General features: G+C 24.8%; 1 protein-coding gene across 4 annotated transcripts in view; it reads left to right on the forward strand.

Moving 5' to 3' along the window:
* Nucleotides 1-552: 552 nt before the first annotated feature.
* Nucleotides 553-27,449, forward strand: part of LOC129966259 (putative sodium-dependent multivitamin transporter) — a 58,732-nt gene continuing 31,835 nt past the window's right edge. The window contains exons 1-2 of one of the 4 annotated variants that reach the window (XM_056080690.1): nt 14,167-14,302; nt 18,087-18,195. The gene's annotated coding sequence lies outside the window, so the exon portion shown is untranslated. Of the gene's footprint in view, nt 621-14,164; nt 14,303-18,086; nt 18,196-18,343; nt 18,440-27,449 lie in introns of those variants that run through there. The other 3 variants (XM_056080698.1, XM_056080676.1, XM_056080683.1) reach the window with 3 other exon arrangements.

The following is a 27,449-nucleotide window of genomic DNA, read 5'->3' on the forward strand; positions in this document are numbered from 1 at the left end:
ATGTCAATATACATAGCATTTATATGAAAACATCATCAACATTTATATGAAACTTCTTCAAATTGTATAATTTTTTTCAGGCGCATAAAAACATATTTTACTAGCTGAAACATTTTCTTACATTAATAATAAATATTAAATTCGGCACAAATGGTAATTTTGCAAACACTTGACTCAAAAAATGTGTATTTGAAAATTACGTGCAATGAATCAGATATATATATTATATGAATGCTTATAAAACTTTCTCAGTTTATGTTTTAGATTCTCGTCCATGAAATAAAATCTATGCTGCCTACGCAGATGTGAATGAATTCGAATTGTAGCTTTGAGAAAGTTTTGAATTTTAATGATTTCAATTTATTTATGATTTGATTCTTTATAATTTTATTTATCTTTATGATTTTATTCTTTCTCTTCATAATTTATTGATAAATTATGCAATATATTTTAATATTTCAGAATTTAAATTAGTTTTATCTCTTTATTTCTAGCAATATCCGTGTGAAGTACAAAAGTTTAGGTTTCCAAAGACATGAAAAGAAATCATAAATACGAAGATGACTTACCGGAAAAAAGTTCCTCTTCGTTGTTCTGAACTTTGTTGACATTGCGTGCAAGTGAGTATTTACCATTTTGAGATCATAGTTTTCGAACATCATTGTTTCCGAAGGCACGTGCAGAAATATCGTAACACGAATATTTTTTCGACCATGAAATCTGGCTATTGTTTTGTTGTTAGTCAAGCAGTAAGGGAAATGGGTATATTTTATTTGATCTTGAAAGGTCATTAGTGAAAATGAATTTTTTTCTTATGATAGCAATTCATGAAGAACCCTGTATATGCATTATGCTTATTTTACTTAGCTGCCTTCGGCGACCATCTAGTTCGACGGCAATATTGAATGTGTTCAGCATTCATTAAATTTCTTCTGTATCACTTTACGTTCATGATTCATTCTCTAAGCATTGCATTTTTCAATATTAAATTGGGCAGACATTAAAATCGTATGAACTTAGTAATCTTAAATTGGTTTTGTTTATATAGAACCTGAATATAAAATCGAATCTAGGAATTTTTTCTTATGATAACAATTTATGAAGAACCCTTTAAATATATTATAATTATTTTATGATTAGCTGCCTTTGATGACCAATACTAGATGAGTTTAACTTCCATTAAATCTCTTCAACATCACTTTATGAGCATGATTCTTTGAGCATAATATTTTTAGGTATCAAATTTTGATAGACATTAAAATCGTATAAACTTAATAACCTTACAACTATTTTGCTTATGAAGAACATGAGCATAGAATCAATTCCAGTAATTTCATAAAGCCATTAAAGATATACAATTCTCCGAATAATCTGTTTTTACATCTTAAATTATCTTTCATCATTTTGAGGTTTCATTTTCTGATTTTATATGATAATTTCGCAGACAATTGTTGATTATCAAATTATTAACATAATCATTCTTCCTTAGCTGCTTAAACAAAGAAAAAAATCAACCGATTAAGTATTTAAGGGAATAACAAAAGCAGTTTCAATTCTCTTGCAACAATAAAATATTCTAAAAAAATACTGTTAAAGATAATTTTAAAAATTATAATTACTTGAATTTCAAAAAGATTTAAAAATTATTATTTTACAGAAATATTTATTATAAATATTTCACAGAAAAATCAGCACAGTCTCGGTAGTTTTTTTAATTAAATAAAAATAAAAATTTAAAAATTTAAAAAAAATATTCCAAGAAGCTAGTTTTTACCCACCAAAGTGTACTGGTACATTATTTAGTAGCTCTAAGTCAAATGACATGGTCTGTAAAGTGGCAACAGATGCACACACACACACACACATACACACATATGACTTTTTTATTTCATTAGCAGATTTATAATGTCTTATTTAATATAGAATGTTTTTAAATGTTGGATTAAAAAATTACTTGTTCGAGACTTTAATTAAAACGGATAAACTGCAGGATGGGACCAAATGAGCTCTTCCAAAGACTTATAATGAAAATGTCCATCAAATTTGTTGTAAATATATGAAGCATAAATCAATAACCTGCTAAAAGAAGTTACATTTATATATAAAAACGCCAAAGGCAGTCCTCAAATTTAGAAAATCTTCCTGAAAATATTAATAATAATAATTCATCTTTTAAAGTGCCTTAAATAGCTTTTGTTAATTCAATGAGCTAATAATGTTGCAAGTTAATATAATTTATTTATCCCCGAGACAAGGAGCAAAATCTCTATGCGGGTAAAACACTACCTCCCTAAATCAAGAAAAAAATTTTAGTACTTAAAAATTTCTATTTTAAATTGAAATCTATAAACAGAATTAATAATTAGAGTACGTTTTTAATTTCATCTAAATCAATTTCATTTGAAATTATAAATATTGCAATGTCTAAGATATTTTAACAAGATAAAAGAAAAGAAAGAAGGACCTTCTCTTTTACCTCACTCTTTTTCTATCATCAAAAAGTTCACATATTATTACTGGATAAGTTCTTGTCCCTTTAAACCCTTCATTACTGACTCGATCCAACCGACAGTGCAAATGCTATACTGGAAGGCCGATTTACGTTGCAAATGAGGTGACTAGAATGTAAAACGAATTATCACAAGGATGTCGGAGCTTTACATCCTGCATCCCCTGTTTGAAATTGAAACTGGCGATTTAGTATAATATTTACACGGCCGATTGGATCGGATTAGTAGAGAAAGAGGTAATATCAATTTATAAAGTATATCTTACTTTAAGGGTCTAGTAATAGCACTATATTCTACTCCAATAGTACTGACATTTAATATTATAATATAGTACTAAAAACAAACAATTTTTAAAAAAATTTCTTGCTTGATAACAATAATTTGAAGATATTATAGGAACGTCCATTTCTATTTTTACAACCGTTCTTTGATTTGTTCTTTTTTTTTTTGCAATCTTTCTTTAATTTATTTCTTTTCCAGCATGTAGAAAATATTCCCATTTTTGCAGAAAGAATATCATTTATTATAAATATATTTTCTATTTATGCAGGTTTTAGAATAACATAAATTGTATGTTTGAAGAAAATAAATATACCATTTAAATTTAGAAATTACCTTGTACCTATGATAATATTTCTACCTGATAAGAATTACAAGTTGAGTTAGTTTGTTGCTGCTTTTGGTAGTAAGTATACGCAAAAAATTAATAGTTTAACGTTGAAATTGCGTCTAAGCTTTTGGTGACTGAAAATTTCCTGCCTGAAATTATCTCCCATTCTATTTCTGTCATTTCAATGACGATTGGACTTTTTACATCGATTTAATCTAATAGATCTTGCTCAGATTTCCATCCTGTCTGGAATTGATACATCCTTTTTCACAATCAATTTTTGCCCTAGTGAATTCCTGCGATTTAACTTGTAATCCAGACAGGAATTAGAAAAGCTTTTTTTTCTCACTTTCGTTGTTACATAACTGTTGGAATTAAATTGGTATTGTTTAAAATCAGATTCCAACCTATTTAATCTTTATTGTGAAAAAGATTTCTGAGGGTCATGGCTAACTCAAAACTGACAAGGCCACAAAAAATTAATTTATTCAAAAATTATAAATAAACAATACTGTATCTGAAAATCAATACAACAAAATAGAACTATTATTTTTAAAATGTTGAGATTTTATTGTTTAAAATTGACAATTAAGGGTTGTTTTTATTTTTTCGCATTTTTAATAAATAATAAATTATTCATGACTAAATTAGTAATCATAATTAGTTAAATAATAAATGATTAACCTTATTTTTATATTAAATTAGTAATAACATTTTATATCTAATAATGATTCGCAAATAATGATGATTAGTAAAAATTTAAATAAACAATATTTGACCTGAAAATGAATACAACAAAATAAAGCTATTACTTCTAAAATGTTGAGATTTTATTGTTTAAAATTGGCGAGTAAGGACTGTTTTTATTTTTTAGCATTTTAATAAATAATAAATTATTCGCAACTAAATTAATAATAATAAGTAGTTAAATAATAAATGATTAACCTTATTCTAATATTAAATTATTAATATTTTATACCTAATAATGATTAGGAACTAATTCTTTAGATGATAAATAATTACATTATATAACTACAAAATTTACCAATAATCATAAGATACATCAGACTCATTATTAGATAATTAATGATTAATAGTAAATAATAAATGTTGAATCAATAAAGCTTATTTGAAAAAATTAATAATAATTGTTTATAACAATAAGGTCATAAATAAATAAAAAAATTTATAAAACCGTATCAAATATTTGAATACAACAACTGTTCAATGAAACATAAGAATAAACGATAGAATTCAAATCATTCAGATCTAATATAATTAAATCTTTTTAAGTTGATTTTTGGATAACTTTTTCGACTGAATGCATTTTAAGTTCTCATGCAAATAAAGAAAATATACCCATATAACTTTTAATCCCATAGGACATTAGTTACAGACGTATTTAACAAGCAACACTAATTCAGGAATATCAATAACTTTCTAAAGGTTTTAGTTTTGACTTAAAATTAAATAAACACAAATTGCAGAAGATATTTCGACATTATTTTTATGTAAATTACAAGAAAGCAAACCAAAACATTTTACTTACTTGTAAATACGAATCAGAACATTCCGAAGCAATTAAATTCATCTATAGTAAATTTTTGAAAAAAAAAATAATAAAATCATTTTAAATATCTAAAAGTGTGATGAATTATTAATATAAATTCAAAATTCTAGAGAGAATTTAAAAGAAGTTTGACTGATCCATTAATTGCGTCAAAATAAATCTCTGTATTCATCCTACATTAATTTAATATAATATTTGCTTGAACTAAGTCTGTCTGGAACAAAACAATTTGACAGCATAAAAAATGTTTTATTGCAGATTCCGCAGACAAGTTTACCTGTATCTACATATTTACGATATACTTCTATACGATCACGTTTATTACATCGTTTCTCTAATAAACGGGATTATGTAGAAGTGAAATGTAAATCCGTGGAGAGAATCAAAACAGAAGAAATACTTCGTTTCTTATAAAGGCCTTTTGACAGTTTTAGGTAATTATAAATATTTTTTGAAACTAAACAGTTTTTTGTGAATTAAAATCAACAAGCAAGAAGATTTTAAAAAGATTTATGAAACTTGTAGTTTGTTAATATTTTCTGGAACAACTAAAATGTGACTTTTTCTAAATGTTATTTCACCGAAAAATAATACTAGCTAAAGTATTTGCAATTGTTAATGATTAAAATAACTCTATATTTTATATTTTTAATGCAAAAACTACTTTTATATAAAGTATTAAAATACACAAAATCCTCTTATCGTCTGAGTAATATGAAAAGATTGATTGAATTAGACGATTTTTAAAAACCATCTATTCTAACTTTCATCATATAAATAAAGCGAATCAGTTATTGTTTCTAATTTTGTTGTACAATGGCAATTTGTAATGTACTTTGGCATCAATTCTTCGCTTGTATTTTTGTTCTCCAATATCAAAAATCAATACTGTGCAAATATTGCACAAGCTGTCTTTTTAAACCAATAAGAAAACGCTGCCAAAAGTCATTTAGAAAAACTGAAATGTCAAAAAATAAAGATAGAAATATTCAAACTCTCATTATTGTCTAAAACCAAAGTGGCTAAAAGTTTTCTTTTTTTTTAAATCGTTTGCATCTTATCGATTATTTATAAAATTTTAAAAAATAAATTAAAATAAAAAGAAAAATTGTACGGAAAGGAAACTGGTATTATTGAAAATGAAATTTTTAAAATTCTAAGGCGATTTAAAAATATTCTTGTGGACAAATTTTCTCCAAAATTACTGCGAAAAAAATTATAAAATTTTAATTAATTTCTAATGAATCAGATATTTTTTAGCTTTTGTATTTTTAGAAAATAACGATATTCTTCCTGTTATAAATAATTATAAAATTTGGATAGATTCAATTATATTACACAGGAGAAGAATGGAACATATAGCCACAATGACTTTTATTTATATTAAAATCTAAACATTTTCTTTTTATAGTTTCCTTTAACAATCTTTTAATTCTAAGAAATCGCAATTATATAATTCTATACAATCTATCGCAATTATATAATTTATGTTTTTAAATGCAAATAAACAGATTTTAAATATAACATTAAAAATTTTAATGAAATGTTTCCTATAATAATATATGTTTTAAATTATACTCCTTTGAAACATCTAAAACTATCTTTACAAACATATTCTGTCTAATATTACATAAATATTTTAAAATTTTTCTCATTTAAATACCTCTACATGAGAAACTTGTCCACATTTTAGATTGTGACTCTATGAATTGTTTATCTGAATCTGAAATACAGAATATACTTCTCTTAAACATATACTTATCATAATAAATTGAAAATCTGATTTCTTCTTCGGTATATATTCAATAAACTGTTTTATAAACAATACATTTGCATATTTAATTTGTGCAGTGTGAATGCTGTCTTTCAATTATTTTAGGAATAATTTTTTTATACTTGAAAAAAATATTCAGTTTCTCTAATCACATTCGCGCGAATCGGAACTTTTTCCCAGTATTAATTTTGCTACGAATTTTCAAAGTTTGCAAGCATTTTAAACTATATATGATTGCCAGAACGAACGATAATTAATTAATCGAAAAATAATATTCATGTTTAAACGAAATACATTCATATAATATATTTTTAATCCTTCACAATAAACTTCAATTATTTTACGCAATTTATGAATTTTCATTCTTACTATTATTTTACTAATTAAATTTTTACTATTATTCTCATGCGTGATATCATCTCAAAGAATTATGATGATGTCAGTATTCTGATTATTGACAATGAAGCGCTAACCATTCAAGAGTTATCACAAAGTACAAAACAAATAGCGCTGTCATCAAAAAGAAGAAAAAAATAATCTATAATTCAAATTGAAGTAACTGCATCTTTAAAAAACTGGTAGTAAAAGGGCTTTAAGATGTAGTCTTATTCAGATCCACAAATTAATGAAAATTTCCTCATTACGTTAACGAATGGGAAAACGTTGAATAGAACATTCTATTCAACATGGCTTTCTCTACATGTGACATTTCTCCATAAAATTTGAAATAATTCCTGATGAAAAAGTTCCGCTTGAAAGAGCTGAAAACACTTTTAATTAATATAACCGAACATAAATATAATTGATCTTTAAAAGGAAAATTCTTTTTAAAATTCTAAATAGATGAAAAGTTTTTAAATAAGAATTATCAAGTATTTAGAATCGGTCATGCATTTCATTGCTTTTCATAGCAATTTATAACCTAACTTTTTCAATTGATACTGCTCTAAAATCTTTCACTGGAATTCGTGAAGGTTCTTAACCTCTGAACGCAACAGTTATTAGAAGAAAAATGTAAGACGAAATCCTCTTCATAAATAATGGTAATTACAAACAGATAGGAAGGAATTTACATAGAAAAATTCTGAGAATTTTAAATTTTGATATGTAAATTGCCTCTTATCTCTTTTATAAACAACATTCTTTATATCATGGAATACATTGATTTGAAATGATGCGCTTTCTTATTTCATAGAAGCAAACCATAATATTATTTTATTTATTAAAAGCGGAATATTCTCATATTTAGTTTTAAATAATTTTTAACAATAGGAAGATCATGAAGCTCAAAAAAAAAATTTTTATGTTAAAAATACATTCCACGTTTTCGATTTTAAATAGGGTTCGAAAATATCTGATTCGAATGAATAGAATAAATATAAATATATTTTTTTATTTTTTGTAAAAAAATTATAATAAAAGGATTTAAAATTACAGGAATAACGTTTTGATTCATTGAGGAAATTTTTAATTGATATTATCTCATTGAAGAAAATAGTTAGGTATAATTCAAGATGGTGAAATATTTGGAGTGAACAGCTTTAACATTGTTATATATTAAGTAAACAAAAACAGAAAAGAAACATTGTAAAGATCAAGTATTTTGATTCTAGGATTTTAATGAAAGTAATATGTTTTATGATTTTAATGAAAGTAATATGTTTTATGAGTTTAATGAAAGTAATATGTTTTATGATTTTAATGAAAGTAATATGTTTTATGATTTTAATGAAAGTAATGTTTTATGATTTTAATGAAAGTAATATGTTTTATGATTTTAATGAAAGTAATATGCTTTATGATTTTAATGAAAATAATATGTTTTATGATTTTAATGAAAGTAATATACTTTATGATTTTAAGGAAAGTAATATGTTTTAGATTCCTTTGAATTCCCTCAAAAATTAAATAATTGAAATGTGTTCGTTTATATGTGAACACTATATAACTCAAATATGGAACAAGTTAAAGGTGTGAAATTTAATATTTCTTTAAATGAGCATTTCGCTTGACTGCATGGAAAATGCAAACAAGTAACATAAGTAAGTAATATAGAAATACAAAATAAATAACACGGATAGGTAAAGAAAATTAAAATTAAGTAAATAACAAAATGTAACATACAAGTAAGCACACATGAATAATACGTAAAAAAATTTCTAATTAAAAAGGAGTAAGGTGAGATTCAATAGCTGTCTTTGTACAAGAGCTGTAAGTTTGCATAAAATTGTGGACAATATTCGTCTAAAGAAAATCTAGCTGTCCGTTTACTTCAATGCGGATACGAGTTTAGAACCAGACTTACAAATATGTATAAAATTTTGCAGCAACTCTGTCGAATTTTTAATTGCCCAGCAGTCTTTGACATTCTTTTTGCTCTAATGTTCTTACTCAGAAACGTAATGAGCAAGAGATGTGAAAAATGGTATGCCATCTTCCATATCAAAATTGTATAAATTCATAATTAAGGGGATTAATTAGATGAAAGCCAGTGACTAAAAGACATTGTTTTTTTAATTATGCTATGAAAATTAATAAAAAAATATTTAAAGAAAATTGTCGTGAGAAATTTGTGGCATTTAAAATTTTTTAATTGAGTGCATGATACATTACAATCTTGATTTAGTAAGTGATACAAGCTCTATTTTACGTATATTCTACAAAAAAAGAACATTAACTTATAAATAGCAGGCAATGGCGATAAAGCTATTCTAAAAATTCCTTTCAACTAATCAAATTAATTTGCAAATATTGTTAATTAATTTCCAATTTTTTACGTTACTTATACTTTTAAGATAATACAAAAATAGTATATAATCCTTAAAATTCTATTTCATTTAAATGTAAACGATATTTGAAAAGACATAGTAAACAAATCATTACTGTTAGTTTGTAATAATTACGTTGTATTTTAAATTAAAATTCTTATTTGTATCGAAAATATAAAGATAAACAAATGTAAAAACTTTATCTTTCATTGATATTCGAATGATAAAAAATTTCTGTGTATTTTAACAAAAGAAGAAAATATTTTCTTGGAATTAGGAAAAAATTATGAGTAAACTCGTATTAGAAATTCTTATGCAAGCTCTAATTTTGGTGAAACTAATCAGATCTTTTATTTGTCTTCCTTTTATTGCTTTTCATATTAAATTAAAGAACTTCAAAGTTAATTTTAAAAAGAAATTTTCAGAATTTTTTTTATAATTTTGTATGCTTAATTTAGTATCTAATTATATGTATTGAACAGTAATACTGCAATTCTGTATTGATTAAAAAGTTATTACTATGTTTTTATGCACATGTAAGTGCAAAGTAGACAGACAATATTTAAAAGAAAAAATATTGGATCATATTTAAAGATCATTTAAGACAAGTATCCAGTAACACTTGAATATTTTAAACAAATATAATCGAACATACTTTTTAATTAATGTCCAAAAGATTAATTTATCAATTAAAAAAAATTCTAAAATAGGATTTTTATTTTTAAATGGAGAAGTGTCCAAAATCGAATTTCTCCACAATTAAACATTGTAATAATTTGTTTCTTCAATTAAAATTTTACTCAATAAAATTCTGCAAATTTCAAGTTATTTAAGCAAAAATATTTTATTTATTGAAAATAGTACAAAAATCATAGTATATAAAAATCGTTTGATCTGGAAATAAGAACAAAATTTATCCAATCATGGTTTTATTAAGACAGATGTATTAAAATGATTAACCTATACTTATAATAAAGCTCAATGTGTGTGTGTGTTGGCGCTCTACAGACCAGGTCATTTGACATACAGCTATCAAATTTGGTACATGTATACCTTAGAGGTCGGGAATGTGCACCTGGGGTCCCTTTTTTCGAAATTTTAATTAGAATTTTAATTATTAATTAAAAATTAACTTTCCAGCCAAAAAAATCTTCCATTTTCACCACCGCCAACTTTTCCGCCAAAAAAACTTCCATTTTCCCCACCGCCAAATGAGTCAGGCTTCAATGTTTTTTTCTCCCAACAGCAATGAGGCTAGGGTTAACATTTTTCGGCGGATTATTTCAATCGGTTCTGTTTATTTTCTTAATGTTTGATGCATTTAAAATTAAACATTGTTAATGAATCGATCTTTCAGATTCATTCTGAAGTACTTTTGAATTAAAATAAAACAGAATAAAGGAAATTAAAAATTTCTAATCCGCATAGCGTTACCCCAACTGGCGTAGAAAAAATCACGTATTTGCGTTACGTAACCGGCGAAGAAAATTCACGCATGCGCATTCTGTTCTGATTGTTGCCATGACAACGTTATCAATGGCTGATTTAAATTATTTTTGGGTTAGTTGCATGCTTTTGTAAGTAAATTGTATTTATGTTAGTTATATATTTTTTGTATATGCTTATAGTTTTAAGTACATCGTTTTTTAAGTAGTTTTTTTAAAACCTGTTTTCAACCGTTTATTTTAAACGATTCGTTTTATTTTCTTAGTGTTTGATGCATTTAAATTTAAACATTGTTAATGAATCAATCTGCTCATAATGAATCTAAGAAAATTTTTTTGACCAACTCTTGAGATATTACATAAATTAAAAAAGATATTCTTTAGTGCCCATAAAGTTTAAAAGCTGAGTGACTCTATTTTCAGTAATCAGATTATAAAAAAATGCTTTGTTTCAGTAAAAAATATTATTATATTAATTGAAGATAAATTCTTTCCACTTTAATTTAAAGCATAAATTCTACGGGTGCTAACAGAAAATGAGAGAGATACATATTACGTTATGACTGAAGGCCTTTATAATATTATGAATGAATTATATGATAATCAAAATTTGAAGTTTTAAAATATTTTGATGAAGAAGCTATTAAAGTAGAAATTGCATAAAATATTTAATTATTAAAATGTTAACGAACATTAAGATTGGCGAACCGGCTGGTCGCCAAAGGCGGCTAGTAAAATAATAAAATAAAATTGGTGAATAAAGGATAATATATAATCCATAAAAAATAGAGTTGTAAGTCCTTGTGGGAATATTGCAACATTTTGAAAATGTGATTCATGCTTGCGCAGTTCTTAGAATTCTGTCGTTTTATCATCTGAGTTTTGCTTTCATTAAAAATTGTGCTGCGTTATAATTTAGTTCCTTTTTCACTTCTATATTTGAAAAATAGTGGAAATAATTCTTTCAGTTATGATTTTACGTCTTTATTTTAGGCAGTAAGATTATATTCTTTCCTTAAAGAAAAAGCTTTGCGAAAAATATGTTATTTTTTCAAATATATCATCAGAGTTTCTAAGTACCATTTTATAACAAGACATCGATTAAGCGAAATACAAATCAATAAGTGTAATACTGATGTGTTATTAAAAATGTTGATGTTATAAAAACATAACTCCAGTTATAGTATCTATATATATCATTTGTTTCCATATTTTGTATAGTGAAAATTATTATTTTGTCAATTTTTTTCATTGCATTTATAATTTTCAACTTTTACAAAATCTTATAAAGCTTTAATGTTAATTAATATAAATCTTATAATCTTTAAAGCTTTAACCATTTTATAACAAGAAATCGATTCAGCGAAATACAAATCAATAAGTGTAATACTGATGATGTTATAAAAACATAACTCCAGTGATAGTATCTATATATATCATTTGTTTCCATATTTTGTATAGTAAAAATTATTATTTTGTCAATTTTTTTCATTGCATTTAAGTTATAATTTTCAACTTTTACAAAATCTTATAAAGCTTTAATGTTAATTAATATAAATCTTATAATCTTTAAAGCTTTAACCATTTTATAACAAGAAATCGATTCAGCGAAATACAAATCAATAAGTGTAATACTGATGATGTTATAAAAACATAACTCCAGTGATAGTATCTATATATATCATTTGTTTCCATATTTTGTATAGTAAAAATTATTATTTTGTCAATTTTTTTCATTGCATTTAAGTTATAATTTTCAACTTTTACAAAATCTTATAAAGCTTTAATGTGAAATTTTTGAATCATTAGACAAAAAAAAAATTCACCAAGTTACTAAATTTTTCCTAAGAACGTAGCATAAATTCAGTTATTTTACTAAAAATTTAAGATTTGTATATTTATTTTTTGATGCATAAAGTATTGCTTTTAATTTATAAATGTGACTTTATAATACATACTTTTACGATTTTTACATATAAAAATATCATGTTTAAAAAAGTTCCTGTATAATGCTTGTATATATCAAATCCATATTTTATCTGGTTCATTCTAAATGGAAACTATGAGTCATTAAAATACATCTTCTTTCATAAAAATATTGTTTTAAAAACTCTTTATATTTTCCTTCTTTATTTGAAATTCCCTATTAAAAACTGTCCCAGTCAAATCCCTGTTTCAAATGATTTAGCACTAAAACTGTTATCGCTCGTTGCTGGAAATATGAACAACATTTATCAAAATAGCTAATACTAAGAAACTTCGTGTGTAAGTTTCCATTCTAATCTTTACTTAAAGTAAGGTTAAAAACTAAAAAGATAAGATGTAATTCCAGAAATCCTTATATTTAAAATGGTTGTTCCTTTTGTATAAATTGGATCTTTGTGACAAGTCTTCCTTCACAAATTTATAATCAAAAAATAATAATAATCTTTAATTTTTAAATTCTGAACTCAAAAAGGAAGCGTTTGGAATAAATTTTTTTCCAGAAATCTATTTTCCAAAAAAGTTTTTCTAAGGAAACGTTTGAAGAAATATTGTTTCAGAAAACTATTTTCAAAAAACTTTAATTCCAAATTTTTCTTCAATTATTATATTTTTTACATTTATTAACCCTAGTTTCTTGAAATTAAGAAATGACAACATTTACATTTAAATATCCCAATTAGTAGATTTCTATCGTCGTTATTTCGTCAAGATTCTTGACCTAGAAATGAGCCACATTTCAAAACCAAGCAAATAAAAAAACCTCATAACTAGGGTAAAATAATACAAATAAATACTTATTTAGAATAGATATAAAAATCAATACTTTTATATTTAATTACTAAATTTACTTTTTCTTTGAAATTTGAAATTTTATTTCCCTACACATGAAAGAATTTTAAAATTATTGTTATTATTTTTTCAAGATTTTTTTATAATAATAATAGTATTATAATCTGATTTATCATACCTTATTATGATATAGTAATAATATTGTATCCATAATATTGTAGTGCAGAAGTTTTTTTTTTTAATTTTTTCAGTTACTTTTCAGAAATTAAACTTTATTATCTCGTTTTAGTGTAATTAAAATTTATGTTTCTCTTTATAAAATGATAATTCTATTGGGAAAATAACTGAAAAAGTTCGTTGTAATTTCACGAGTTAATGAATGGACATGATGAAGGACATAAGGATAATATGAAAGGACATATATGCAAAATGTACTTATATTTAACTTTTCATACTTATTTTTAGTAGAGAAAGTATGAAAACAATATTTTTATAACAGATATCGTAATTATTAACTACAACTTTAACCAAAGCAAAACTTTTTCAGTTCGCGCTCATGAATAGTGTCCGCGTGATTTGTGCCAATTTTTCAAGGTTTTCTGATGAATCGAATCACGTGATGAGCGTGACGTAACACAGGTCCGTGACGATAAAGTTTCGAGAAGTGATTTCTGCATCCCTTCATCTGATACCGAAGATGAGTAGAAAAACTCTACTTCTGGATTTCAATCGCTTTCTCTCTCCCAAATAGATTATTGATCTCTGAAGAATTATTTACTTACTTGCTCTTGGATGTATTTTCATCCATAAAGTTTAATTAAATTATTTAATTTATTTATATTTTGGTAAGGTAAGTGATTATTTATTCATTTTTATAAAATAATTAGATATACCCAGCGTTGTTCAGAATTTTAAATCTTTAATATAAAAACCAATTTTATAAAAAAATTTGTAACACACAAATCTTTTTTTATACTACATTATCTGATTCCACTTGGGCCTTACCATCTTTTAAAAATGAAAGGCATATCACCCTTTTCTTCCAAATCGTTTAGGTATATTTAAAAATCTCCAAATCAATAACAATATTTCGAAACAATATCAAACAGAAATTTCAAAAACTAATAGTAGATTAATTTTATTTTTATGACATTTCACAATCATTTGCTACAGAATTAATAAAAATTTAAAAAATCATGTCCTGCAGAAAAATATGATATCACATAAAAGGAAAAAAGTTGAATTATAAGATATTAAAATATTATTTCTAGTTAAATAATATCCTTTAAAATTAATGCAGAAAAATAAAAAAAAAATTCTGTTAATTTCTAATTAATTGAATGGGGCATTATTTCTTGCACTTTTAAAAGCCGATAGCATTTCTCAAATTGCCTAAAGTATATAAATATATGAACTTGGAAGTTGTTTAGAAGGAGTCTTGGAACATACATGCATATATATTTACAAAGCCAAGCTGACTTTTTATTTATAAAAATATTAAATTCAATAATATTTCACATAATAATTTTCATTTTAAAATATCTTTTGCAAAAAATAGAATACTAAAAATATTATGTAGTAATATTGTTTCAGTAATTATTATTTAACCTTTTTAAATCTTAGATATATATATTATGCAACCGGATGCCTAAATTTCTTATAATTTTTTATTTTCTTTTCAAAAGTAATATTTAAAAAAAAATTGTTTCATAGAGCTTGCATTCAATAATAAATGATTATATATTATTATTATTATTCTATTATTAAGAAAATACAAAATTGTTATTCCTTTAAAATGTAATAAAAAATTTTCTTATCTTTAATGTTCTGCTGCAGTGCATTAAATCAAAGAAATATTTCTCAACTTTTCCTTCTTTTTATGTATTTTAGAACTGAAATTACTCAACGTGAAATACTGCAAAAAAAAAATATATATATATATATATGATCTAAAAATTGGAATAATGAATGCTAAAAATTTTATTATAGTCTGAATTCGAAAAATATAGCCAGGAATCAAGTAAAAGATGTCTATTCGCAATTCTAGACATTGTGGTAATTTTTGAAAATAGATAAGATCGCAAAAATAGTGCGGAGGTTGGTTGCACTCTGTCAAGATAGATCTAAAAGTTTTCGAGAATTCTGTTTTCATCATCTTATCTCTAATAATAAATCATTCAAAAATATTTAGATTATTAATTAATGAGGTACATACAATTGAACTAAATGATTTATTCTTATTAGAGTCACTTTTTAAGTCACTGTCACTGACTTAAAACGTTTTTTAGTAACTGATTTAAGTATTGACTTTCTTTAGCCACTGTCAGAATTTTTATAAAATTCATTTATTTCTTGCAGATGCTTATTTTTATTCTTTAAATAATTGCTATGTACTGTTTTATTAAATCTGTTGTACATCATATATTTTCATATATTTTAATTTTCGTCTTTCTATTAAATTAAAAAAAAATTCAAAATTTAATATCCTTTATTGATTATTTCATAATTTTTATACATTGATTAAGAAATAAATTAAAATTAAAAGATACTTTTCAGTACTGAAGAAACTACATAATATCTGGGGTAAATAATTCAATATGATAAATTAACTTATCCTTTTTAAACATATATTATCACATTTCTATCAAAATATTATATGTAAAATTTGCCAATACATTTTATTGATGCAAAAAAAAATTTATAGCTTTCAAACTATTGAATGTATTACTAAATGTTATAAGTCATTAATATCTCCAGGTGTTGCAACAAAATTTTGTTCATTATATTCTGTGTAGTATATTATCATAAAAGTCGCTGGTAATAAAAGAATAGTAACAATACGCAACTTTTTTCAAACATTTCAGTACAGATTTATTATGAAATAAAATTGTTCTGATTAAAATGGCATCTCAATGATTAATTACTAGGTTGATAACAATTTTTTTGCTAAGTATTTTCTCTATTTTTAATTCTGTTTAAGAAGTATATTAAATGTAATTTATATGCAATGATATATTTCATTGTTGAAATAAAATTCATGTAATTTTGATCCTTATTATTAACTTCCCTATTGTCACGCCCTTAAAATCGTCCCATTTTTTTTTCCTCCCTTCAAAAGGACGTAAGATCTCGGAAACTAAAACTTCTTTAAAATTGTCGGATACGTAATTTTTTCTTCTTTTTTTTTCCCCCCATTGCTGATGACTATATATGATGATTTGGTTTATTTTTTGAAGTTGTGTGGGTTTCAGTATAAGGCATGCTTTTAATAAAATATTTGAAATTTCACTGCACCTACAATTAAGATTTAATTTCAGAATCAAGCAATGATAAAAAAAAATTCTTAATTTCTGCTCTTTTATCTTCTCATGCAGTTGAATATTTAAAAACATAGAAAATTATAGTAATACATTGCCGAATGAATAGAAAAGTGCGAAGTTTTTAAAGAAATGTAAATTATATGTCCAACAAAATTTGAAATTTAAAAATATTTTATAGAGGAAGCCTTTAAAACATAGTTACACAAAATATTTGTCCAAAATTTTTAGCGATCATTAATCTCAGAAAAAAATCTGGTCATCAAAGACGGCTAGTATAAAAATGTTTTCTACCATTGTTAATGTTTCTTCCTTATTGTGTTTCCTTCTTAATCCCCATTGCATGCTTTTACAATGTCTCATGGTCATTTTGTTTCACACACAACATGTTGCATGTTCAAATGACCATGATAAAAACTGTTTCAAATGCATTCGAAATAAATCTGAATGTCATCATATAAATAATAAAGTGCCTGGAGAAATTATTTAAGGGAATAAGATTATTTTTTTGTAGTTTAATAAATGCTATTTTTATTGAAAAATATGTATAATATATAAAAGTTAAAATCACATTTAATTTTATTGAAGAAATAAGTGTTTTTAATTTTCAAATTCTCATATGAATTTATTGCATTAATCTATGCTTTTTTATTTTATCTGCATAAAAAAAACTATTCACAAAAATCAGTGTAGCATGAAAAAAATTAAATAAATAAATAAAAATTAGTATTCTAAAGAAAGGAAAGAAAAAAGTCTTATTTCAAAATTATTAGGTAATCTAAGTTCAAACTGATTCCTTGTAAATCAATTAATTTGTATTTGAAATAAATTCATGAAAAAAAAGTTTAAAAAATAAAGAGGCTTTTTTTTTTTTTTTTTTTGGTTTAATGTACACACTTGAGTTAAGATGTAGTTTGTTCAATCAATCATTCATTTTATTTTCTAATGAAAGTCTAGATTAAATTCAAATCTATTAATTCTAATATAAAAGCAATTAATATAATGAACCTGAAAGTAAAAAAACAAAAAAAATATAATTGCTTTAAATTAAATATATGTAATTTATCTATGTACTATCAATCAACTCATTTTTTTATTTCTTAATCAAAAATACTGATTATTAAATTGCATGTCAATTAGTTATTAAATAAGAAACTAGAAATTAATAAAAAAAATTTGATTATTTTTGAATACATATTGTCAAAGAAGCACGAAACAAATATTTAAAACTCAATATTTTTTAGAGTTAATCTTTATAATTTGAAAGAAGTCCATTTAAATGTCTTTTTATTTGATTAATTCTATCTTTCTTTTAAGAGTCTCAGTAGGACAATGGAAATTTGGAAATGTCTAGGAAATGTTTTAAGTTAATGTTTTTAGCTACTTCCAGGAAACGAAAATAAATTAACAAGGAAAATTCCAATAGGTAGTTTTATTTTTTACTGTCTTTTTTTTGTGTGTGTTTTCTGTGAATTGCTTGTTTTCAAATGATAGCGCAATCTCTTCTTAGATTCACATAAAATAGTTAAAAAAAACTTAAACCGGTATCATTAAAATTCTGTTCTTGCATTATTTGCTTTTCTATGAGGACATGTAATGAAATTCTGATCTAGTGAAACCATTCCCGTGGAAGCCAGAATTCGTATTTTCGTATTCGTCCAGAATTATTCGTATGTATTTAATTATTCATTTAATTAAATTTTTAATCATGAAAAATTTCTTTGATTTCATAAATAATCTGAAGTAATTATATTGAGAGGATGATTAAGTTTTTTAGTCTGGTATACTATCTGTATATTACAATCTGCTTAATAAAACAATTCTGTAAAACACTTTACACAGTAGGCTAATGATTATAAATCTATTAAAATTTCGCAGGAAGTTTCTTATTGAGATTTATAAACTTATCAGAAAAGGATTTTTCAAAATTATAATTAAATTTTTAATTAAAAATTTATTTAAACTATGTCATTTGCCTCATTAATTTTGAAGCATATTATGACACAATATCCAAATTTACATCATTCATAAATTCAAAAAAATGCGTGAACCTTGATAAAATTTTGTTTTCATACAGTCTTAATAATAAAATAAAAAGAACTGGCTCATTCGAAAAAATCATCATGTTGCGATCTCTCTCTCTCACACACACACTCTCTTTTTTTTTTTTTTTTTTGCTTAAACCTTATGTTGATTTTTTGTAAAATAATGTTAAATAGTGGCATTCTGTAGAAAAAGCCTATAGTTTTAAAATCAAATTTTTGCCAAAGATCTTGTATATAGACATGATATTTGGTTTAATTTGACTTCAAGATCCAAATGTACTATGAAATTAGCAGTTCAGATGTCGAAAAATTACAAGTTCAGAAAATTTCATATCAAAGGTCTTAATTAGATTATTTTAAAACTCCTAAAATTATCTTTAAAATTATATCAATTTCATTTCATCCCAATGTATTTTATAATTAAAATTTTTTTTAAATTCTTCACAATTTATTCGTTTTTATTTTTATGATGAAATTATAATTAGTAGAATTATTCTATCAAATTATTTTGTTGAACGCTTTTGCCGTTTTTAAGATTGAGACAAATAGAAATTGCTTTCCAGGGATAAAATGAAGTAAGATTTTTCCTCCGAAGTACAATTTTTTTTGTAGTAAATTCTTTTTCTAATTTTCTTTCTCAATATCCATTAAATTAATATATTTCCTAAATCTATTAAATTCATATATTTCCTAAATCCATTAAATTCATATATTTCCTTTTAATCTTAATGAAATTTAATTTACAAAGATGAATTACTTTTATATATATCTATAGCTTTGGACCGACCTTGATAAAAATATACCACAAGTGCTCTTCAAGGCAGCAGGAAGGTCATTCTTAGCTTTTGAAAGTTCAAAAGTTAATTAAAATTTTATTTTCTTTAGTTAAAAGTTAAGAACGATTTAAATTTTTATGCGATATCTTTCAAATCAATTATCTCAAAGGACTAATGTTTACAACAATTTAAAATTCAAAAAATTATGCCTCTGAAGATGCCGATTAAATTTGGCACATTTTTTTTTTTTTAATTTTTCTTAAGAACTGTGAAAATTATTCTTTAATGATTTAATAATTTTAAAATTGTTTGTTATAAAATACAAAGCAGTTTTATAGTATCTCTCAACATATGTCTCTGTCTTTAAAATTCCAATAAAAAATAAGTTTCCTTGAATTTTGAATCCAGATCAAAATTTTATCTGCTATTTTTATTGGATAGTGTATACGCATTTTGATAAGCGCACAATTTTAAACGTTGCTTTTTTTATCTTTATTTTTTATCTATGGTGCTGCAGGTTGTGATTTCTTTTTAATCTATATAAATAAAGCTAAAACGACGAATTGCCATTTCTTATTGAAATAAAAATTACCAAATGAATTTTCTACAAATTTTTCTTGCAAATATTATGAAGGAGTTTTAGATAAAATTTCATCACTATTAATGAAATATTTATTTTTTTATTAATTAAGAATTATTTTCCTTTGCGTATGCGCCAGCAAACAACATGGCGATGTCCAAAATTAGTTTACTAAACTAAATTCTAAATTGTCAAATTATAAGAAATAGATATGTTTAAATAAAATTTATCTTAAATCTTGATATTTATTCTTGATTTAAAAAAATTTTTATACAACTTATCTCAGCTTGAAAACTTTTAGAATCTTCTGTTTATTAAATACTGATTCAAAATTTCATTATGGTTTTAACGGTTAATGAAGATTTAAATTTTCTATAGAAAATGATGGCCTTTTTATTCCAAATAGTAAACATAGTTAAATTTTTGATGACAATGCACAACTGAATTCTGTACCATTATTTCAAGATTATTAATAACTTGAATGAAATTGATTGGGATATTTTAGCGTGATAACAGTATTGTATCAAATTACTGTTCAAATCAAAATACATGAATTAATTGCAAATAATTGAGATTAAGGAGACTATATTGTGATAAATCTCACATTTGTAAATCATGACACCCTTGCACTAGCAACCCTTCAAACTTCATCACCGCACCAATTGAGATGTTTAGAAATTATAGCCGATGCCATTAAAATCGATATACATTTAAATATGCCTTTATATTTAGCAGGGATTAATGTAATTCAATTCATAACAGTATTAAAAATTCTTTCTTTACCTTTTGTTTCGTAAGAATTTTTTAAATATACTAAATATTTTACGTTTCGATAATGGTAACTTAAAATTCCTTGCGGAGATTCATATTATTGCTTTAAATGTATTATTAGTTTGAAATGGAAATTCTAATTTTATCAACTTATTTTTATATTCCAAGGAGTCCTTTTTGAGTTTTAAGTTGGCAAGTCTACAGATGCTCCCAAAGTTTTATACTGTATAGTAATACATTACCAATAATCCTTATAATCTTTTTCAAGCAAATTCATAAAAAATACAAGGATAGATTGAAGAATCATTTAACTTTGAAATTTTTAATATACTACAGGATATATTTCGTTCTACCTCAATATTTCGGTGGATTATGCAATGAAAATTTCTTTAATTCAATAAAAAAATCAACTTACTACATTTCGAAAACAAAATGTAAATTGAAGAAGAAATAATGTAAAAATATTTAAAAATTTAAATTTTTTATTTATTCTTTGATTAAACATTAACCCAATTGATCAAAAATTTTCTTAAAAGCTGCTTTAAATAGAAACCAACATTGAAAAGAAAGCTGAATCTTCATATTTTGAATATTAACAGTGGAAGAAATTAAATAGTAGTAGCAACAACGGAAATAGTCTTTTTATTTACAGCAATCAAAATATTGTTGTAAAATATTCTTATAAATATTTTTTAAACTTAATTAAATCTAGACAAAAAAAATTACTGCAACGTAATTGGTATCATTGTAAAGATAATTTTTTGAAATTCATGGTGATGCATATTTCAGTAATATAATATAATATATTCAGAAGTTATAAAGTAAAAACTGCAAAATGTAACTTATTATTGAAATAACCAAAATTCAAAATGAAATTTCAAAAAATTCGCTCCGATGGGATCATACAAACCCTCTCAAGTGTATACCAAATACCAACTATACTATATATAAATATATCAAATCTGGTCCTTCATATCAAACGGTCCAGCCAATATACACAGTGTCAAAATATACACATACATTGTTCTTTATTATTAGTAGAGCTATGAAATTTTGATTAAATTTGGATAAAACTTTTAATCGAAACAAAATGTAATTTTGCATTTGTGCTTAAGAATTTCAATAAAATCACTGAAATTTGTAGCTAAAAGTTCCTTTTCTAAATAGATTTCGTTTTTTAATCTGTAATTTGTTTATAGATTTTTCAGATAATACTAAATAGTATATGTACAGTATTTATGATCACTTTATAATGCAATGAATGTCGAGATTCTGATTGTACGAGAGTACAATAATTTTGTATGGATTGTTAAACGAAATAAGTGGGGAAGATGATTTATGTATGTCAAGTAAATGTTTTATATTGCTGCCTATTCATTCATTTTTGATCATAAGAAATATACGGTCTATATATGAGTCTGCGAGAAAAATATTAAAGATAACGAATATGATATAATTATTTCATGAATTTATTTTTCCTGTAAACGAGATTAATATTTAATAATAATAATACAAAATGCCTGCGTATGCCTCGGAGCTCTCTTAGACAGATATTTAATTTAGAGCTCCTAAATTTCATACAAATATGCATTGAAAAATATGAATTTTTAAAAAATTTCTTTAGAATTTAAAAGTTAATAGAAATTTTGGCAATTTGTGATGTGTGTGTGTGTGTGTGTGTGTGTGTGTGTGTGTGTGTGTGTGTGTGTGTGTGTGTGTGTGTGTGTGTGTGTGTGTGTGTGTGTGTGTGTGTGTGTGTGTGTGTGTGTGTGTGTGTGTGTGTGTGTGTGTAATACTTTCAAATCCTGTCGATTTTTTAATATATAACATTATTTGTTGTGAAGCATGATGCAGTTTGAAGACAATGAAGAGACTTTTGAAGAGACGCCGAGCGTGTGAAAGTATTGGCGGTTAGCTGATTAAGCAGTTTTATAAAGCTTCTCTTGAATTAATTAAATAGAGACAGTGGAATTGGATCACGAAATAAGAGAATATTTTAGAATGAAGTTACTAGGGGCTAAATTAAAATAAAATCTTGAAATTAAATAAATTGAAATTAATAAATTGAAAATAAAATATCATTATATATGTAATATTATTCGGAATTCTGTCGGCTTTTTTAATATGTAATATTATTTGTTGTGAAGCATGATGCAGCTTGAAGACAATGAAGATACTTTTAATTTCGTGACGTCGTTTTATTTCATTTTGAAGAAGCAAGCATATGTACAAGCGACGAGCACACAGAACGACACAGAAAGGAATGAGGGAAGAAGCTCTTGGACATTTTATCCCTGGTCTTATATAACCTATGATTTTGATAGGGAAAATATTTCTTTACAGTGCTAATGTATTATGAGATTTCGATAGGGATTTTTATTACACGGGTGGACAAGGTAGGGGAAACACAGGGAGATTTTAAAAAAGAATTTGCTTGATCAGCGGTATGTTATCTCTTCACACGTAGTGTGGGAGAGTTAGATTTTAGCTGATTCAACAATTTAACAAAGCTTCTCTTGAATTAATTAAGTAGAGACAGTGGAATTGGATCACGAAATAAGAGAATATTTTAGAATGAAGTTACTATGGGCTAAATTAAGATGAAGTTACTATGAAAATTAATTAAATTGAAATTAGAGTTAAAATATCATTACATATATATATATATATATATTGACACCAAGTTAGCTGTTCAGTAATTTCCTTTTTTGAATTTTGATATTTTTCTGATATAAACTCATCATTTTCAAGAATAATATTCATCATTTTAATCAAATTCCAGCAATTATCATTGTTTTATCGGATATTTCATAGCATGAGTTTTTTCATTGAAACTTCAGAAAGGAATATTCAGCGTAATACATGGGTCGATTAAATGATGAAATAAGAACATGAAGCTAAAATCTAATTTTTTAAAAAAATGTAATAACAAATTCAATTTTCTTGAATTCTGACAATTCGTTAAAAATACTCTACATTTTCAGAAAGGAATTGCTTTATTGCAAAGAATTTCAATCCATATCATGTTTCACCAAATATTTAACCGCCTGCTTGCACTGCTGAAAGCTTAGGATTCTGTTTAATATAATTATAGTTTACAGAAAGAATACGGAAGTGAAATTAAATTATCTTTGTTACCGAATGTCAGAAGACAATTCACACAGACAATCAATTTTTATTACCATTAACAGCATTTTTATTATCATCACTGTTAGGGGACTTAACTTTATTAGAATATTTTATTAGCAGAATGAAAAAAAACACCTTTAAGGCTATTAAATTCACAAAACTTAGCTGTGTCATAATTTGATGTTTAATGTCTGTCCTAATATATTTAAAGACATATTATTAAAGTAACCATAGACATTAAGTTATATACATGAAATTTAATTGAAAGCAAAAACAACCTATATACCTGGCTATCTGTTTGGTCACCGCAGGTGGCTAGAATTAAATTTTATTATTTACGTCACGATAATTAAACAGCTTATCGCCGAAAGGTGAATTGATTGCGTTGAATATGCTCTAATTAAAACTGAGCCAAAGCAGTCATGTATGATAATTACTTTAAAACTCAGATAGAGCAGTTCCATATGATAAATTTTAATTCAATTTTTTTTTCTATTTTACCCTATAACGTTTTATTAGTAAGATATTGAAATCATTCAGACATAGTAATGTGTATTCAAGCATAACATAATGGCCTTGATGGTGTAGAAATCGAATGCAATTAATTGTACAAGTATATGAGTAATCAGATTGAAGTATCCAGTCTTTGGATTTGTGTTTCTAGCACTACTTCACCGACAAGCTACAAATAATAATATGAGAACGATGATATGGAAAAATTAGCACTTCCCCTAATGCAAACAACTCTTACACATATCCGGGTTGCAGGTAATGGAGCAGATAGCTAACTGCCAAGTTGGATTAACATTGCATTTCTATTCTTTATTGAAAGCGAGAATATGCATATTTAAAAGCCCGCCGAAATAAAAAGATAAATTGAGTAAGCTATTAATTAATTATTCATTTTCATCTTTTTTATTTATTAAAGGGTTACATTTCACTTCCGCGGCTGAATCCAAGCATTTCATCGTTATTTCTTTCTTACTTTGACCAAGAAATTGGTATTAAGTAATTTGTATGCTGATACAAATTACAAATAGCATGCACTATTTATTAATTACATTTTGAAATCAATGTATCGTCACTTTGAAATCTTTATTTTTTTATTTTATTTTATTTATTTATTTATTTTTTTGCTTTAATTTATATTCTAGATAATGCAAGAAAATTGAAGCGATTTTTATTTTATTATATTTTAATATAGTTAAAAAAAATTTAATAAATATTTAATAAATAAATTTTTATAAAAATAGATAATATTTTTAATAACTTTTTACCAATTTTCTTGACAATTATTTTCGAATTTAACTATATTTCACTGTTGTTTTAATCTTAGTGTTCTCAAAATAATTTAAATGAAATTTAATGAACTATACAATTTAAATTTATTTGGGCATTAACGGGTTTATATTCATCATTAAATGTTATTTTTGCATTGTAATTATGTTTCAGTAAATTATATGATGTATGGCAATAGTATGTTTTTGTGCAAAAAAATATATATATGTTGAGATAAATTACAACATTAGAATTCCATTTTATAGAAAAAAATAACCTTAAAAAATCTATGAAAGTGTTTAATAAAATTTCATATAGCTAAAACGCATGTAAAATATAAATATCTTTAATATTTTCACTATTTATAAATATCTTTATAACGAACTAGATTAGAGAATAATTAAAGATGATTGCATCAGTATTCCCTTTAAGCATAATTCAAACCAATATTTTCTATAATATATTAGTCTTAAAGTTTAAACTTCAGCAAATTTGAAGAAACAGTATAAGTTATAAATAGTGAAAAATCATTATTTAACAATCAAAAATTAAAACTAATAAACACAAATTTTGATTTTCTATAAATGTGTACGTGCACAAGACATGCAAATAACTTCAGTATTTAATTTAGTTTAGTTATATAAACGTCTCGCCATGCTAGGGCTATTTTGCGACGGACCCAATAATTTTGAACTTCGGTCAGATGACGAAGACGACATGTAGGTACTAACACCACCTGCTCCAAAATTCCGCTTTACATCAGCAGGAGGTCGTCTGTCTGTGGCTTTTAGCGAATAGCGAATTCGACGCGAATTTTAATTGTTTTCATTTGCAGTTCGTTTAGATATAACTTACATTCGTTTCAATTGTTTAGATATAACTTCAAATTAATAAAACCGAGAAATTGCAGACATTAAAGATGTGTTACTTTAATTGTCTCAGATAGACTCAATTCATTGCATCCTTGAAAATGTTTACTGGAGAGCACTCTCATCTTTCAGTTATTAAAAATATAAATGTCTGATTCAATTATTTTATAAATTTCGTGGTAATAACATTAAAATATAAAATTCGCAGAATTTTGCCGTAATTAACATTTGTCCCTTGAAATATGTATATTTCTTCTTTGGATTTTAACAATGGAAGAAAGTCGCATGATTAGATAGCTGGTGAAACAATGAAAACGATTTGAACTTCAAGGCAACAATATAATCCGTTACTAAACATTAGGGAAAATAAATAAATAACAATAAAAATAAAAGTTTCAAAAATACAATAAAAATTCGCACGACTATTAAATTTTTATGATTAAAAAGACAATGTTTTAAATTTTGAAACGGCGGAAAGGTTGCTTTTGTTCAATAATATACAGGGAGCTATGTCGGAAAAACTCTAAAATTCAGTTTAATTTTTAATTAATTAAAATTTTAATCAACGCTTCAAAAAATCATTCCGAGGGGCTCATTCCCATTCTCAAAAGTACATATATGTACCAAATTTGGTAGCTATAGATCAAATTATCAGGATTGTTAAGCCCCGGCATCCATTTTCAGTAGGAAAAGGAGGAATCAAGCACATTGAGTACGGTATTATTATTTTTCCTAGCTGTGAATGCATTGTTGTTTTTTTTCCCTTTTTGTCCAAAATCGTTTCAGGTAATTGTAGCTTTATTTTATAATGAACTTAAGATAGTTGAAGTAATACCGTATAGTAATAATTGTTCCAAAATTTTTTCTATTTCCTTCATTGCAGTATTTTTTGAAAATGAAAAAATTGTTTCTTGTATTTTTTCATGAAATGGTTTCATTTTTATTCCTTGAAAATTGATAAATTTATTCTTACATTTGGAAATTTAAATCTACTAGATATGTATCATTCAATTACACTGAAGACAAGGGAGTTGCCATATATTTTAAATATGATTTTAGGGTTTTGGTCTCTTTAATAATTCACAACATACTACTTGTAAAAAAAATTATTAATTTAGATAACATTACATTATAATATTCAAATAAAATTTAATAACATATGACTTTCTTACTGTGAAAATATATTATTATAACGTAATGATTTTTAGGATTATTGCATTCTTGAATACGAA

This window comes from Argiope bruennichi, chromosome 1 (genome assembly GCF_947563725.1).
Source record: "Argiope bruennichi chromosome 1, qqArgBrue1.1, whole genome shotgun sequence".
NCBI classification, from domain to species: Eukaryota; Metazoa; Arthropoda; class Arachnida; order Araneae; family Araneidae; genus Argiope; species Argiope bruennichi.